This window comes from Pan troglodytes, chromosome 4 (assembly GCF_028858775.2).
Source record: "Pan troglodytes isolate AG18354 chromosome 4, NHGRI_mPanTro3-v2.0_pri, whole genome shotgun sequence".
NCBI classification, from domain to species: Eukaryota; Metazoa; Chordata; class Mammalia; order Primates; family Hominidae; genus Pan; species Pan troglodytes.
Genome location: NC_072402.2, coordinates 135,489,611 through 135,506,112, shown reverse-complemented (window position 1 = coordinate 135,506,112; position 16,502 = coordinate 135,489,611). Strand labels below are relative to the sequence as shown.

Genomic DNA, 16,502 nt, shown 5'->3' with positions numbered 1-16,502 from the left:
AAATACTACGCAGCCGTAAAAAAAAAGAACAAAATCATGTCCTTTGCAACAACATGGAGGCCATTATCCTAAGCAAATTAGGCAGATACAGAAAACCAAATAGTGTATGTTCTCCCTTACAAGTGGGACCTAAACTTTAGGTACGAATGAACACAAAGATGGGGCCTACTTGAGTGAGGAGAGTGGAAGGAGGGTGAGGGTTGAAAACCAGCTATCTGGTACTGTGCTCACTTAGCTGGGTGATGAAATTATTTGTACACTCTACCTCAGCGACAGGCAGTTTACCCATGTAACAAACCTGCATCTACACCTTGAACCTAAAATAAAAGTGGAAAAAGTAAAAACAAAAAAAACAAAAACCCCAAGTGGCCATACCATTTTTACATTTTCACCAAGCAATGTATGAGTGTTCCAGTTTCCCCACACCTTCACTAACACTTGTTACTGTCTACCTTTTTTATTATGGCCATCCTCTCCCTCATTACTGAAATACTTTCTTGCCTTGGCTTCCAAGATGTTACATTTGCCTGGTTTTTCTCCTACCTCACTGGCTGCTTTTTCTCACTCTTATCTGTATATTTACCTCATCTTCCTCTTCTTTTTCCTCCTCATTCTTATTTTCTTCCACCAAACTTCTAAATGTCGGAGTGCCCCAGGATTCTGTCTGGAAACATCTTTCTATCTACGCACTCTTACTATGTGATCTTATCTCATGTCTTTAAATACTACATGAAAATTACTTCCAAATTCGTATTTTTAGCCCGAACCCTGATATCCATCTGTTTACTTTAACAACTCTACCTAGATCGTCTAGTAGGGATTTCAGATTTAACATATCCAAAACAGAATTCGTGGTTTTCAACCACGGACCTGCCTCCTCTCCGTCTTCCAAATTTTGGTAAATGGAATTGCTATATACTCAGTTGCACAAGTGAGAAGCCTGTGAGCCATTCTCGATTACTCTTTCTCTTATGCCCTATATCAAGTCCATCAGGAAATATCTTTTGACCCTGCTACCCTAATGTCTTTCAGAGTTTCACTCTGTCACCCAGGCTGGAGTGCAGTCGTATGATCTTGGCTCACTGCAACCTCCATGTCCTGGGTTCAAGTGATTCCTGCTTTAGCCTCCTGAGTAGCTGGGACTACAGGCACGTGCCACCACACCTGGCTAATTTTTGTATTTTTTTTTCACCATGTTGGCCAGCCAGGCTGGTCTCTAACTCCTGACCTCATGTGATCCGCCTGCCTTGGCCTCCCAAAGTGCTGGGATTACAGGTATGAGCCACCACACCCGGCCTCCAGTGTATTTGAACTCATTCACTTCTTTTTCTGTTTTCTACTACCAGCCTAGTCCCAGCCATCATTATCTCCTCCTTGAACTGCCGTGGTAGACTCCTACTGATTCCCCTGCTCTCTATTCTACAGTCCAGAATTCGTATAGCAGCCAGTCATCTTTTAAATTTTAAGACATCACATCATTGGAAATGCTTTCATTTTCCAATGAAAGGAAAGGAAGAGGTATTAGATTCTTTAAATGAAACTTCAGTTGTGGCTCGTTTTAAAATGGTTATAAAAACTTAAATTTTCAACCACTTATCATGAATAAAGCTTCTTGTGGATGGTGAATTAAAAAGTGGAAAAGACTATCATTAAAAAGTCTTGATCAGGAATTGTGTGTGGCCATTTCAAGTATAAAACCTGTTCTTTTCTTTCTTTTCCCTTCTTTTCTTTCCTACTTTCATTTTTTCTAAATAATTCAATCAAAAACCCATTAGGTAGGGCTGAGCAAGATAGACGTATGCATTGGATGGTGCTGGGGGCAGCCTGGCATGGGGTATCAGAACCCATGTGGAGTGAGAACGGGTCTGTGAGGGGGAGGGTTGTAACAGCCCATGTGGTGGTTGGAACTTGAGAGAGGTGAGGAGGTTTTCTACCTAGGAGGGTGGTGACAGCAGAAACCTGGCACAGGGTGTTAGGGCTTGAATGAGGTGAGGAAGGCACCTAGATTTTGGGGTGGATTTCATAGCTCAGTGATAAATGTTAGAGCCTAAGTGGGGTGAGGAAGATACTTGCTGGCTTGGCACCATGTGTCAGAGCTTGATTGGGGCAGAGAGGGAATCTCTGTAGAGGGATGGTGGTGGCCTGGCATGGGGCATTGAGGCCCAGTAAGGTGGGGAAGGCACCTACATAGGAGAGGCCTGTGACAGCAGTGATGGGCCAGCGCAGTGTATGAGAGTCTGAGCAGGGCGAGTAGGCCATCTTCGTGAAGGGGTGGCAGCAGGAAGGGAAATTGATTATACATAGGCAAGATTGAGCCAATAAGTAAATATATTGAGGAAAATGGGAGCCAAGTTTTCCACTGTCAGAGAGTTATAAATATGCAAAAGAAAAAAAACTGGAATAAACTTTGTGGTATTGGATTGGAGTTGAGGTACTGGTGTGAACTCATGGTTAGATAGATTGATGTAGAAATAAATATAGATGTAAATGTGTGAATTACATACATTAATGTATGTGTATACATAATGTGCCATGGGTATGTATATATACATATATCCCCTAGCTCTGTCTTCGGGCAGCAACCCCCCAACAGCATTGTGCCATATCTAGTGCCAATATCTTGATTTCTAAGTACCATTCTCCACTAAAAGGAAACAAGATTTCTTGAAATCGCTGATTCCAGGATAGGGCAGGAAAAGTCCAAGATGAGCCTAAAATATCTTGTCAGGCCAGAAAGTAAAACGTGCTCAAAGAATTATGGGGACATGTCAAAAGAACACAGAAGTCAGTTTGAATGAATTCCCAGTGGCCAAATCTGACATACTTTGGGTACCAAAATAAATAATAGTAGTAGAAGATTACAATCCATGGAATAAAAACAAGAATTCATAAGTCCATGTGAATATAAATAAATGAATAAATAATTGGGGAGAAGAGATCTAGTAAGTGTAGATGTAATGCTTGAGTAGGAAAATCACCATTTATAAATGATCATAGATTTATAAATGATCATAGATTCAGCCAAGAATCATCATGAATATTAAAAATTAGTGGATGGAAGTTTGATAAGGAAAGGGATATTATGTAGTTTCAAAATACCTCCACACAAATTTAGTACTTACAAATCGGAAGAAAAGCAACTTCAGAGTGGAAAATCTGGCAGACACTGCCTTAATTGAGTGATTAAAATTAACAGTAATGGGACAAAAATAAATCATTTACTACCTGATAGGTTGCCTTATCACTTCTGTGACGTTCCTGTCAAAATATGTAATCTTAGTCTAATTATGAGGAAATATTAGACAAATTCAAATTGAGGTACATTATGCAAAGTAACTAGTCTATAAGTCTGCAGTCTTCAAAAGAGTCAGGAGTCAAAGAGTCAAAGTCTTCAAGAGAGTCAAAGTCTTCAAGAGAGTCAAAGTCTTCAAGAGAGTCAAAGTCAAGGAACTTAAGAGGCATAACAACCAAAAGCAGAGTGTGATTCTGGACTAGATCCATTCACATTATTCAGACAATTGTCAAAACTTGAATGGGGATTGTGGATTAGTTGGTAGTGATGGATCAATGTTAATTTCCTAATTGTGATGGTTATATTGTGGTTACATAGGAGAATGTCCTTGTTCACAGCAATTATACACTAAAGTCTTAGTGGTGGGTACTGGGGCATCATGTTGGCAATTTACTCTCTACTGTTTCAGGAAAAATGTTATTTGCATTATTATTGTTGCAACTCTATTGTAAGTTTGGAATTATTTCAAATTACAAAGAAAAAACAATTTTTAAATTAGTAAGCTAAAGGTTTTCATTAAAATATCTTATTAAATATTTTAAGTACATCTAAATATCTTAAATATAAATAATATTTGTCATCTTAAATATTAAATATCTTCCGTATTGAATTTTTTTTAGCAAGGCCCTTGCAGATAACACCACATTCTTTCCACTTTACACCTGTGTATTATATAAATTTTTTTTCTGTGTGCACCATTACATTAAAAAGGCTGTGGAACATTAATTTAGACAAAGGGCACCATATGTGCAAAGGCCTGGAGCTCAGAGAGCATGTCTTTTAGGAGAATTGCAATCAGTTAAGCATGTCTGGAAAGTAGAATTGGTGGTGGGGTGGTTGTCAAGGGAAAAGACATCTAGCAACCTCAGCTGGATGGTGGTGCCATTCACTGATCTAGGGGGTCACACTGATAATTCAGTTTTATGGCTCTAAAACTGATAGCACAACATTAGTGAGGGTGTACCCCAACTAGTAAAGCAACCATTTGTCTAGAAACTTTTCCCAAGATGCTTCCTGACCTCACAGTTCAAACACAAATTGCCCTAAACTTGTGCCTCTAAGAGGGAGAACTCAGAAATGTGAAGAGTGATAGAAAAGGTGGCTGGCCTCTGTTGTGTCTATTATACTATCAAGTAATTTAGCAAAAAGGACACATTACAACAGATACATGTGATAGGACAATTGTTTAATGCTCAATAGAATATGGCTTTAATTGTTGATAATAAAAATAATATATGTCCGTTATAGAAAATGCATCAAAGTAAAAGAAGAAAATTTGCAACAACAGTCATCCATAAATCTACCACCTGGATAGAATCACTGAACCATTATGGCATATTTTCTGACAGTGCTATATAATGTGTTTCTTTGTTATGAAGATTTTCAAACATACAAAAGTTAAAAGGTAAATACAATGAGTACCCATATGCCTTCCTCCTAGAGTCAATAATTATATATACTTTACCATATTTGCCTTATCTCGTGTGTCTGTGTGTGTGTGTGTGTGTGTGTGTGTATGTGTATGGAGGTGTGTGTGTAGATTTTTCTGTTAATACCCTGTGTTGTTCAATGTTCTTTTTTAAATCTCTGCTGATGTTTTTTTTAATTTTTATTTTTTATGGGTACATAGGTGTATATATTTGTGGGATACATGAGATATATTGATACAAGCATGCAATGGATAATAATCACCTCAGGGTAAATGGGGTGTCTGTCACCTCAAGCATTTATCCATTGTGTTAGAAACAATCCAATTACACTTTTTTAGTTATTTTAAAATGTATAATTAAATTATTACTGACTATAGTCACCCTGTTATGCTATCAAATACTAGCTTTTACTTATTCTAACTCTTTTTGTACCCATTAGCCATCTTATTTATTTTTTAGACAGAGTCTTGCTCTGTTTGTGCAGGCTGGAGTGCAGTGGTGCAATCTCGGCTCCAGACATGCTTAACTGCTTGCAACCTCTGCCTCCCGGGTTGAAGCGATTCTCATGCCTCAGCCTCCCAACCAGCTGGGATTACAGGCACCTGCCACCACACCCAGATAATTTTTGTATTTTTAGTACAGATGGGTTTCACCATGTTGGTCAGGTTGGTCTCGAATTACTGACCTCAGGCGATCTGCCCTCCTTGGCTTCCCAAAGTGCTGGGATTACAGGCATGAGCCACCATGCCTGGCCCCTTTAGCCATCTTTACTGCCTCCCTGCCAGTACCTTTCTCAGGCTCTGGTAACCATTCGTTTACTCTCTATCTCCATGAATTCAAATGTTTTAATTTTTAGCTCCTACAAATAAGTGAGAACATCCAAAGTTTGTCTTTCTATGTCTGGCTTATTTCACTTAACATAATGACCTCCAGTTCGATCCATGTTATTGCAAATGACAGGATCTCATTCTTAATTTAAGGATGAATTTTCTGTATCCATTCATCGGTCGATGGACACTTAGGTTGCTTCCACGTCTTGGCTATTGTGGAGAGTGCTGTAATAAACATGATAGTCCAGATGTCTCTTTGATATACTGATTTTCTTTCTTTCAGTTTATACCTAATAGTGATATTGCTGGATCGTATAGTAGCTTTATTTTTAGTTTTTTGAAGAACCTCCATAGTGGTCCTACTAATTTACATTTCTACCCACAGTGTATGAGGGTTCTCTTTACTCCACATCCTTGCCAACATTTGTTATTGCCTGTCTTTTGGATAAAAGCCATCTTAAATGGGGTGAGTTATCTCATTGTAGTTTTGATTTGCATTCTGTGATGATCACAGATGTTGAGCACCTTTTCATATACCTGTTTGTCATTTTTATGTCTTCTTTTGAGAAATGTCTATTCAGATCTTTTGTCCATTTATTAATTGGATTATTAGATTTTTTCGTATAGAGCTGTTTGATCTCCTTATATATTCTAGTTATTAATCTCTTGTCAGATGAGTAGTTTGTAAATATTTTTTCCCATTCTCTGTGTTGTCTCTTCACTTTGTTGATTGTTTCCCTTGCTGTGCAGAAGCTTTTTAACTTGATGTGATTCCATTTGACCATTTTCACTTTGTTCACCTCTGCTTGTGGGGTATTACTCAAGAAATCTTTGCCCACTTCAATGTCCTGGAGAGTTTTCACAATGTTTTCTTTCAGTAGTTTCATAGTTTGAAGTCTTAGATTTAAATCTTTAATCCATTTTGATTTGATTTTTGTATATGGTGAGAGATAGGGTCTAGTTTCGTTCTAGAAAACTGCATATGGATATCCAGTTTTCCCAGCACCATTTGTTGAATACTCTGTCCTTTCCCCAATGTGTGTTCCTGGTATCTTTGTCGAAATGAATTCACTGTAGATGTATGGATTTGTTTTTGGCTTCTTTTTTCTGCTCCATTGGTCTATGTGTCTGTTTTTATGCCAGTACCATGCTGTTTTGGTTACTTTGACTCTGTAGTATAATTTGAAGTCAGGTAATGCAATTCCTCCAGTTTTGTTCTTTTTTCTCAGAATAGTTTTGGCTATTCTGGTTTTTTTGTGGTTCCATTTAAATTTTAGGATTGTATTTCCTATTTCTGTGAGGAATGTCATTGTATTTTGATAGGAATTGCATTGACTATAGATTGCTTTGGGTAGTATGGATATTTTAACAATATTGATTCATCCAATCCATGAACATGGACTGTCTTTCCATTTTTTGTGTGTGTCCTCTTCAATTTCTTGCATCATTGTTTTATAGTATTCATTGTAGAGATCTTTCACTTCTTTGGTTAATTCCTAGGTATTTAATTTTATTTGTAGCTATTATAAATGGGATAACTTTATCGATTCCTTGTTCAGATTGTTTGCTGTTGGCATATAGAAATGCTACTGATTTTTTTATTTTGATTTTGTATCCTGCAACTTTACTGAATTATTTTTTCAGTTCTAACAGCTTTTTTGGTGGAGTCTTTAGATTTTTCCAAATATAAGATCATGTCATCTGCAAACAAGGATAATCTGACTTCTTCATTTACAATTTAGATGCCCTTTATTTCTTTCTTTTGTCTGATCTCTCTAGTTAGGACTTCCAGTACTATATTGAATAACAGTATAGTATTCAACAGTATAGTATTCTATTGGGGGAACCCGCCCCCGATAATTCAACATTATTTCATGTACATTCTTTTCTATTTCCCTAAGTGTCAGCTGGTCTGAGAAATAAAGGGAAAGAGTACAAAAGAGAAATTTTAAAGCTGGGTATCCGGGGAAGACATCACATGTTGGCAGGTTCCATGATGTCCCCAAGCCGCAAAACCAGCAAATTTTTATTAGTGATTTTCAAAGGGAAGGGAGTGTACAAATAGGGTGTAGGTCACAGAGATCACATGCTTCACAAGGTAATAAAATATCAAAAGGCAAATGGAGGCAGGGCGAGATCACAGGACCAGGGCAAAATTAAAAATGCTAATGAAGTTTCATGTCCCACTGGGCAAGCATTGTCATTGATAACATCAGGAGACAGGGTTTGAGAGCAGACAACCAGTCTGACCAAAATTTATTAGGCGGGAATTTCCTCATCCTAATAGGCCTGGGAGCGCTATGGGAGACTGGGGCTTATTTCATCCCTTATCTACAACTGTATAAGCCAGACATTCCCCGAGTGGCCATTTCAGAGACCTCCCCCTAGGAACACATTCTCTTTCTCAGGGCTGTTCCTTGCTGAGAAAAAGAATTCAGCGATATTTCTCCTATTCGCTTTTGAAAGAAGAGAAATATGGCTCTGTTCCGCCCGGCTCTCAGGCAGCCAGACCTAATGGTTATCTCCCTTGTTCCCTGAACATTGCTGTTATCTTGTTCTTTTTTCTAGGTACCCAGATTTCATATTGTTTAAACACACATGCTTTACGAACAATTTATGCAGTTAATGCAGTCGTCACAGGGTCCTGAGGCGACATACATCCTCAGTTTACGAAGATGACGGGATTAAGAGATTAAAGTAAAGACAGGCATAGGAAATCACGAGAGTATTGATTGGGGAAGTGATAAATGTCCATGAAATCATCACAATTTATGTTCAGAGATTGCATAAGGACAGGCGTAAGAAATTATAAAAGTATTAATTTGGGGAACTAATAAATGTCCATGAAATCTTCACAATTTATGTTCTTCTGCCATGGCTTCAGCCAGTCCCTCCGTTCGGGGTCCCTGACTTCCCGCAACAGTATTCAGTATAGTAGTGAGCATCCTTGTTGTGTTCCAGATCTTAGAGGAAAGATTTTCAGTTTTTCCCCATTAGGTATGATACTAGCTGTTAGTCTATTGTATGTGGGTTTTATTACATTGAGGTACACATTGTTAGGTTATTTATTTGAAGTTTTTCTTCTTCTTCAATACAGACACTTGTAGCCATAAAATTCCCTCTTAGTACTGCTTTCACTGTCACCCATAGGTTTTGGTATATTGTGTTTCCATTATCATTTGTTTCAAGAAATTTTTCAATTTTTTTTCTAACTTTCTTCACTGACCACTGGTCATTCAGGAGCATATTGTTTAATTTCCATGTGTTTGTCTAGTTTCCAAATGCCTCTTGTTATTGACTTTTAGTATTACTCCACTGTAGTCAGAGAAGATGCTTGGTATTATTTCAATTTTTTTGAATGCAGACTTAATCTGCACTACAGACCAAATGGACCTAAGAAATATTTATGGAACATTTCATCCAATGGCTGCAGAATATACATTCTTCTCATCAACATATGGATTATTCTCAAGGACAGACCATATGTTAGGTCACAAAAACAAGTCTTAAAACATTAAAAAAAATGGAAAATATACCAAGCATCTTCTCTAACTACAATGGAGTAACACAAAAAGTCAATAATCATCACACTGAGGGTTTTAATCATATAGGGATGCTGAATTTTGTCAAGTGTTATTCTGTGTCTATTGAGATGGTCATATGATTTTTGTTTTATTTTTCTTTCTTCTCCTTCTTCTTCCTTTCTTTCCTCTTTCTTTCTCTTTCTCTCTCTCTCCCTCTCCCTCTCTCTCTGTCTCTCCCTCCCTCCCTTCCTCCCTTCCTCCCTTCCTTCTATTTTTTTTTTTTTATGGAGTTTTGCTTTTGTTGCCCAGGCTGTAATGAAGTGGTGCAATCTTGGCTTACTGCAACTTCTGCCTCCCAGGTTCAAGCCACTCTCCCGCCTCAGCTTCCTGAGTAGCTGGGATTACAGGCATGTGCCACCATACCTGACTAATTTTTGTATTATTAATAGAGACGGGGTTCTGTTGGCTGGGCTGGTCTCGAACTCCTGACCTCAGGTGATCCACCCACCTTGGCCTTTCAAAGTGCTGGGATTACAGGCATGAGCCACTGTGCCTGGCCGATTTTTGTTTTCAATTCTGTTTACGTATCACAGTTGTTGACTTGCATATTTTAAAGTAACCCTGCATCCCTGGTATGAAACCCACTTGATCATGGTGTATTGTCTTTTTGATATGCTGTTGGATTTGGTTAGCTAGTATTTTGTTGAGGATTTTTGCATCTATGTTCATCAGGGATATTGGTCTGTAGTTTTGTTTTTTTGTTATGTCCTTTCTTGGTTTTGGTATTAGAGTAATACTGGCTTCATAGAATGATTTAGGGAGGATTCCCTCTTTATCTTTTGAAATAATTTCAGTAAGATTGGTACCAATTCTTCTCTAAATGTCTGATAGAATTCAGTGTGAATCCATCTGCTCCTGGACTTTTTTTTTGTTGGCAATTTTTTTTTATTACTGTTTCAATATCGCTACTTGTTATTGGTCTGTTCTATTTCCTCCTGGTTTAATCTAGGAGGGTTGTATATTTCCAGGAATGTATCCATCTCCTCTAGGTTTTTTAGTTTTTGTGCATAAAGGTGTTCCTAGTAGCCTTGAATGATCTTTTGTATTTCTGTGGCGTTGGTTGTAATATCTCCCATTTGATTTCTAATTGCGCTTATTTGGACCTTTTGTTTTCTTTTCTTGGTTAATCTTGCTAATGATCTATCAATTTTGTTTATCTTTGCAAAGAACTAGCTTTTTGTTTCATTTATCTTTTGTATTTTTTTGTTTCAATTTTATTTTGTTCTGCTCTGATCTTTGTTGTTTCTTTCCTTTTGCTGGGTTTGGGTTTGGTTTGTTCTTGTTTCTGTAGTTTCTTGAGGTGTGACCTTATTTTCTATTTGTGATCTTTTAGACTTTTCGATGTTGGGATTTAGTGCTATGAACTTTCCTCTTAGCACTGCTTTTGCTGTATCTCAGAGGTTTTGGTTGGATGTGTCACTATTATTGCTCATTCAAATAATTTTCTAATTTCCATATTGATTTCATTGTTGATCCAAAGGTCATTCAGGAGCAGATTACTTATTTTCCAATTTCCATGTATTGGTATAATTTCGAGGGTTCCTTTTGGAGTTAATATCCAATTTTATTTTACTTTGGTCTGCGAAAGTACTTGATATAATTTTGATTTTCTTAAACTTATGAAGACTTGTTCTGTGGCCTATCACATGGTCTATCTTGGAGAATGTTCAACGTGCTGATGAAAATAATGTATATTCTGTGGTTGTTGGGTAGAATGTTCTGTAAATATCTGTTAAGTCCATTTTTTCTAGGGTACAGTTTAAATCCATTGTTTCTATGTTGACTTTCTGTCTTGATGACCTGTCTAGTGCTGTCAGTAGAGTATTGAAGTCCCCCACTATTATGGTGTTGCCATCTATCTCATTTCTTAGGTCTAATAGTAATTGTTTTATAAATTTGGGAGCTCCAATGTTAGGTGCATATATATTTAGGGTTGTGATATTTTCCTGTTGGGCTAATCCTTTTATCATTATATAATGTCCCTCTTTGTCTTTTTTAACTATTATTACTTTAAAGTCTGTTTTATCTATACAAGAATAGCTATTCCTGCTTGCTTTTCGTGTCCATTTGCATGGAATATCTTTTTCCACCTCTTTACCTCAAGTTTATGTGAGTCCTTATGTATCAGGCAAATCTCTTGAAGACAGTAGATACTTGGTTGGTGGATTTTTATTCATTCTGTCATTCTGTATCTTTTAAGTGGAGCATTTAGGTTATTTACATTCAGTGTTAGTATTGAGATGTGAGGTACTGTTCTATTCATCATGCTAGTTTTCTTGTTCCCACCTTAGGTAGACAGAATAATGGTCTTGCAAACATGTCCACATTTTAATCCTTGGGACCTGAGAATGTGTTATGTTACATGACAAAGAGGAACTAAGGTTGCTAATCAGCTGACTTTATAATAAAGGGATTATTCTGGTGTCTTAGTTTGGGCTGCTGTAACAAAGTACCATATCCTGGATGGCTTATAAACAACAAAAATTTATTTCTCACAGTTCTGGAGGCTACAACTCCAAGATCAGAGTGCCAGCATGGTTGGGTTCTGGTGAGGGCCCCATCTTGCAGTCTGCCTACTTCTCATTCATTGTATCCTCTCATGGTAGAAAGAGAGCTAGCTAGCCCTCTGGGCTCTTCTTATAAGGGCACTAATCCCATTCATGAGGGCTTCACTTTCATGACCTAATTACCTCCCCAAGGTCCCACCTCCAAATACTGTCACATTGGGATTAGGGTTTCAACATATTAATTTTGGGGGGGCACAAACATTCAGTCCATTACACCAGGATTATCTGGGAGACAGAAGAGTTAGTGTCAGAGTGATCCAAAGTGAGAAGGTCTCAACTGGCTTATTGTTGGCTTTGAATATGGAAATGGGCCACAGGCCAAGGAATATGAGGCTGACATTTGAAGCTGGAAAAGGCAGGGAATGAGATTCTCTCCTAGAGCCTCCAAAAAGAAACACAGCCCTACCAACACCTTGATTCTGACCTACAGAACTGTAAGATAATATATTTGTGTGTTTTTTTAAGCCACTAAATTTCTGGTAATTTGTTACAGCAGCAATAGGAAACTAACATATACCATCACATTTTTGATAGTTACTTTTCAATTCCAAACACAGCATGTACACACACTGTTTCCTGTACCTTCTTGTAGGCTTAATTATTATCCGTACTTCTGAAGTCAGCTTTTATTTGAAGAATTTACTGAACTCTGGGTTTCTTCATTTCTATCCTAACACACTGTGTTTACAACTTCTGTTATACTACTTGTCAAGTGTATTATAATTGATTTTCTCTTTCTCCCAAAACTGTGAGCTCCTAGAGGCCAGAGACTTTTCTTTATTCACAACACCTAGCCCATGAATGAATGAAATGAAATGATAAATAAATGACAATAGAAAGCTCGAAATACTTTTAATTTAGAAGGTACATATTCTGTGTATGAGTCTGTGCATGGGTATGTGCTGGGGTGTGTGTTTTAGGGAACAGATATTCTGAGAAATGTTTAAATTTGTTTAGTCCTCTAATTCTGATAATCTGCCTCAACCTCCTACCCATCTGGCTGGTAATTCAAACCCTGTTATTACTGGAGTTGTGTATAAAAAGTTCCAGGTTTACGTGGGTCTAGGAATGAGGATCTGGTTCCAGCACCAAGGTGGTTACCTTACTTTCAAGATAATTAATGTTCAGCCTTCAGTGTTATCAATGATGTGGGGGATGGGGTGGAGTTGGGGGTGGTGGGGGCTGTATACTGGCTTCCTCCAGTGGGGAAAACTCAGAAGCTTCTTGTCACTTCTAGACTTGGGAAGCTATCTTTTATTCACACTAAGCCCTCCTCCTTCAATGTTTTTTTGTTTTTTGAGACAGAGTCTCACTTTGTCACCCAGGCTGGAGTGCAGTGGCGTGACCTCGGCTCACTGCAAGCTCCACCTCCCGGGTTCACGCCATTCTCCTGCCTCAGCCTCCCGAGTAGCTGGGACTACAGGTGCCTGCCCCACGACTGGCTAATTTTTTGTATTTTTCAGTAGAGACAGGGTTTCACCATGTTAGCCAGGACGGTCTCGATCTCTTGACCTTGTGATCTGCCCGCCTCGGCCTCCCAAAGTACTGGGATTACAGGCGTGAGCCATTGCGCCTGGCCCTCCTTCAACATTTCCTTCCATCTGGAGGAGACAAATACAATTCCCTCTTCTAAAAGCCTAGATTTTGCTCTTGAGGCAAGGGAATATACAGGAGAAGAACAAGGTACAATTAACATCACTACAAAATGAATAGGTCTGTTCATTTTCTCACCTCAGGAGAGACCCTTTTAAAGACAATCTTCCTCTTGGGTTTTTTTTTTTTCTCCACAAAAAGCATTTTATTAAAGAGAGAGAGGCAAGTGCCTTTGCATGAAAAAAGGTGGAAGGAACCCCAGTAATGACATGTTGACATTTTTGCCATTCTGACAAGTATGGGGTTCCAATTAAGTCAGACTTAATTTGATTTGATAAAATAAACAGTGTGACTTTTTATACATCATCTTGATGTTATGAGATTTATATCTAAATGCAAGTCATGACTTTTTCCTCTGTAATATCAATTTAAGTACTTCATAATACAGTATTCTTACCTGGAGCACTTAATTGTTTCTCTATTTATTAGACAGCTATTTTGGGACAATTAGGTCATTTCCAACTTTTTTTCTAGTATAAACAAATTAAAATAAATATCTTTATAGCTAAATCCTTGTATAGGTCCTGAATTATTTCGCTGTGATAAATTTCTGGAAGTGTAATTGCTGGTTCAAAAGAATGGGCCAAATTTAAAAGCTTTTGATATGAGTTGTTAGGGTCCACTAGAAAAAATATACTTTCACCACAAGTGGCAAAGAATGCCCTTTTGAAATGTTCACCTTGAATAAATAAAAATGGAACCTATACTAGTTTGCTAGTGCTGCCATAACAAAATATTACAGAATGAGTGGCTTAAACAATAGAAATGTATTTTCTCCTAGTTCTGGAGGCTGGAGGTCAAAGATGAAGTGCTGGCAGTCTGGGGTTCTTCTGAGGCCTCTTCTCCTTGGCTTGCAGATGGTCGTCCCTTTATGCACTTGTGCTCCTGTTGTCTTTCTTATGACACCAGACATATTGAAGTAGGGCCCCACCCTAATGACATCATTTTAACGTAATCACCTCTTTCGAAACCTTATCTTCAATTATGGTTACATTTGGAGGTACTGGGAGTTATGGCTTGAATATATGAATTTGAGAGTGGGGACCAGGGGTGCACAATTTAGTCCATAGCAGAATCCTAACTGTAAAACAAACATGGATCCAATAAAAAGCTAATTTTAAAAAATCACAGTTGCTGCTTTCTGGAAATATAGCTGGCCATAGTCTTTCCTTTCTTTCTCAGTTCATTCTTTCTCTGTCTACGTATAATTTAATATTAAAACACACTCTTTTTAGTGTGTGGTTCTATGACTTGTGTAACCATCACATTCCATTAGCTTTTTGTAATCAAGCTTGCAGGAGGGATGGAAGCCAAAGGCAGTCTAAATTTCAGTTTTATTTTTAAGTGTTTTATTTTGGAAGGCTTAGACACCTGTAAGCGAGTTAAAGAAACAAAGTAAACTCAGGCAGTGATCTAAAAGGCAAAGTAGAAAAAAATAGTTTTTCCTCCTTAATGACCTAGAGTAGGAAATTGACTGCATCATTTAAGTGTTTACATAATACTCCTTTTGTTGACTGTCCCTACCTTTACTGATCTAATCTCCAAAAAGAATCTAACATTCTGGCCTGGTGTGGTGACTCATGCCTGTAATCCCAGTACTTTGGGAGCCAGAGGCAGATGGATCACCTGAGGTCAGGAGTTCAAGACCAGCCTGGTCAACACGGTGAAACTCTGTCTCTAATAAATATACAAAAATTAGCCGAGAGTGGTGGCACATGCCTGTAATTCCAGCTACTCAGGAGGCTGAGGCAGGAGAATCGCTTGAACCCTGGAGGTGGAGATTGCAGTGAGCTGAGATTGCACCACTGCATTCCAGCCTGGGCATCAGACTCTTGTCTCAAAAAAACAAACAAACACAAAAAAACTTAACATTCCAGTCATACTGCATGTATCCTGGCTTTCTTAATGTCTCTACAACATTCTTGTATTGTCTCTGATCATCCCTACACCCTACTGTATGTAAGGTGTCTAGACCTGACATTTACCTCTGTGAAGCTTTATTAGTCAATAGAAATGAAAACCCTAATGGATCCCCATTTAGGTGGCATAGATCAGGGGTTTCCACCTCCCGGGCCATGGACTGGTATCAGTCTATGGCCTGTTAGGAACTGGGCTGCACAGCAGGAGGTGAGCGGTGGGTGAGCGAGTGAAGCTTCATCTGTATTTACAGCTGCTCCCCATTGCTCACATTACCACCTGAGCTCCGTCTACTGTCACAGCAGCAGCGGGATTAGATTCTCATAGGGCATGAACCCTATTGTGAACTGAACATGTGAGGTATCTAGGTTGTGCACTTCTTATGAGAATCTAATGCCTGATGATCTGAGGTGGAGCTGAGGTGGTAATGCTAATGTGGGGGAGTGGCTGCAAATACAGATTAACATTAGCAGGGAGGTCTGACTGCACAGAGACCATAATAAATCGCAGACTCATATCAAAACCCTATCAGTGAGTGGCAAGTGACAATTAAGCCGTGGCTGGCGGTAGGCTTTATAGTGGCAAGTGAATTGATGTACTTCAATTGTACAGCTACATCTGGTGGCAGGCTGTCAGAATCTGACACTTAACTTTAGTCTGAGCATGGCCTGCCCATTATTTTATTTACCACTTCCATCCGTGCCTCTTTCCCATGCTATGCACTTGTCTCAGTCATAGTTTTGGTAAGCCCACAAGCTAACCCTAGCCAAAATGAGTAAAAAACAAATGTCACTGGAGAGCTTCTTTGTCAAGGGGGACAGACTGAATGATGAGACATCAGAAGACATTAAGACTTCCATCAAAAACAAAGCTGCATTTAAAAGAAAATACCAAGAGTCCTACTTAAATTACAGGCTCATTGCAACAAGTGATTAACATTCTACAAGCCCACTTTGTATAACATGTGGCAACCGGCTATCCAACAAAGCCATGAAACCTTCAAAACTGCTTCTCCACATGGAAACCTAGCACCTTGCATTAAAACACAAGGCTTTTGAGTTTTTCAAATGAACACAAAGAACAGAAGCAACTGGCTAGGCATGGTGGCTCACACCTGTAATCCCAGCACTTTGGGAGGCTGAGGTGGGTGGATTGCTTGAGGCCAAGAGTTTGAGACCAGCCTGGTCAATACGGTGAAACTCCGTCTCTACTGAAAATACAAAAATTAG

At 38.5% G+C, this 16,502-nt stretch overlaps 1 protein-coding gene across 3 annotated transcripts in view; it reads left to right on the top strand.

Annotated features, from left to right (window-relative positions):
* The window catches only part of KLHL3 (kelch like family member 3), a 270,492-nt gene that overhangs the window by 113,736 nt on the left and 140,254 nt on the right, over positions 1-16,502 (top strand). The window lies entirely within an intron of this gene.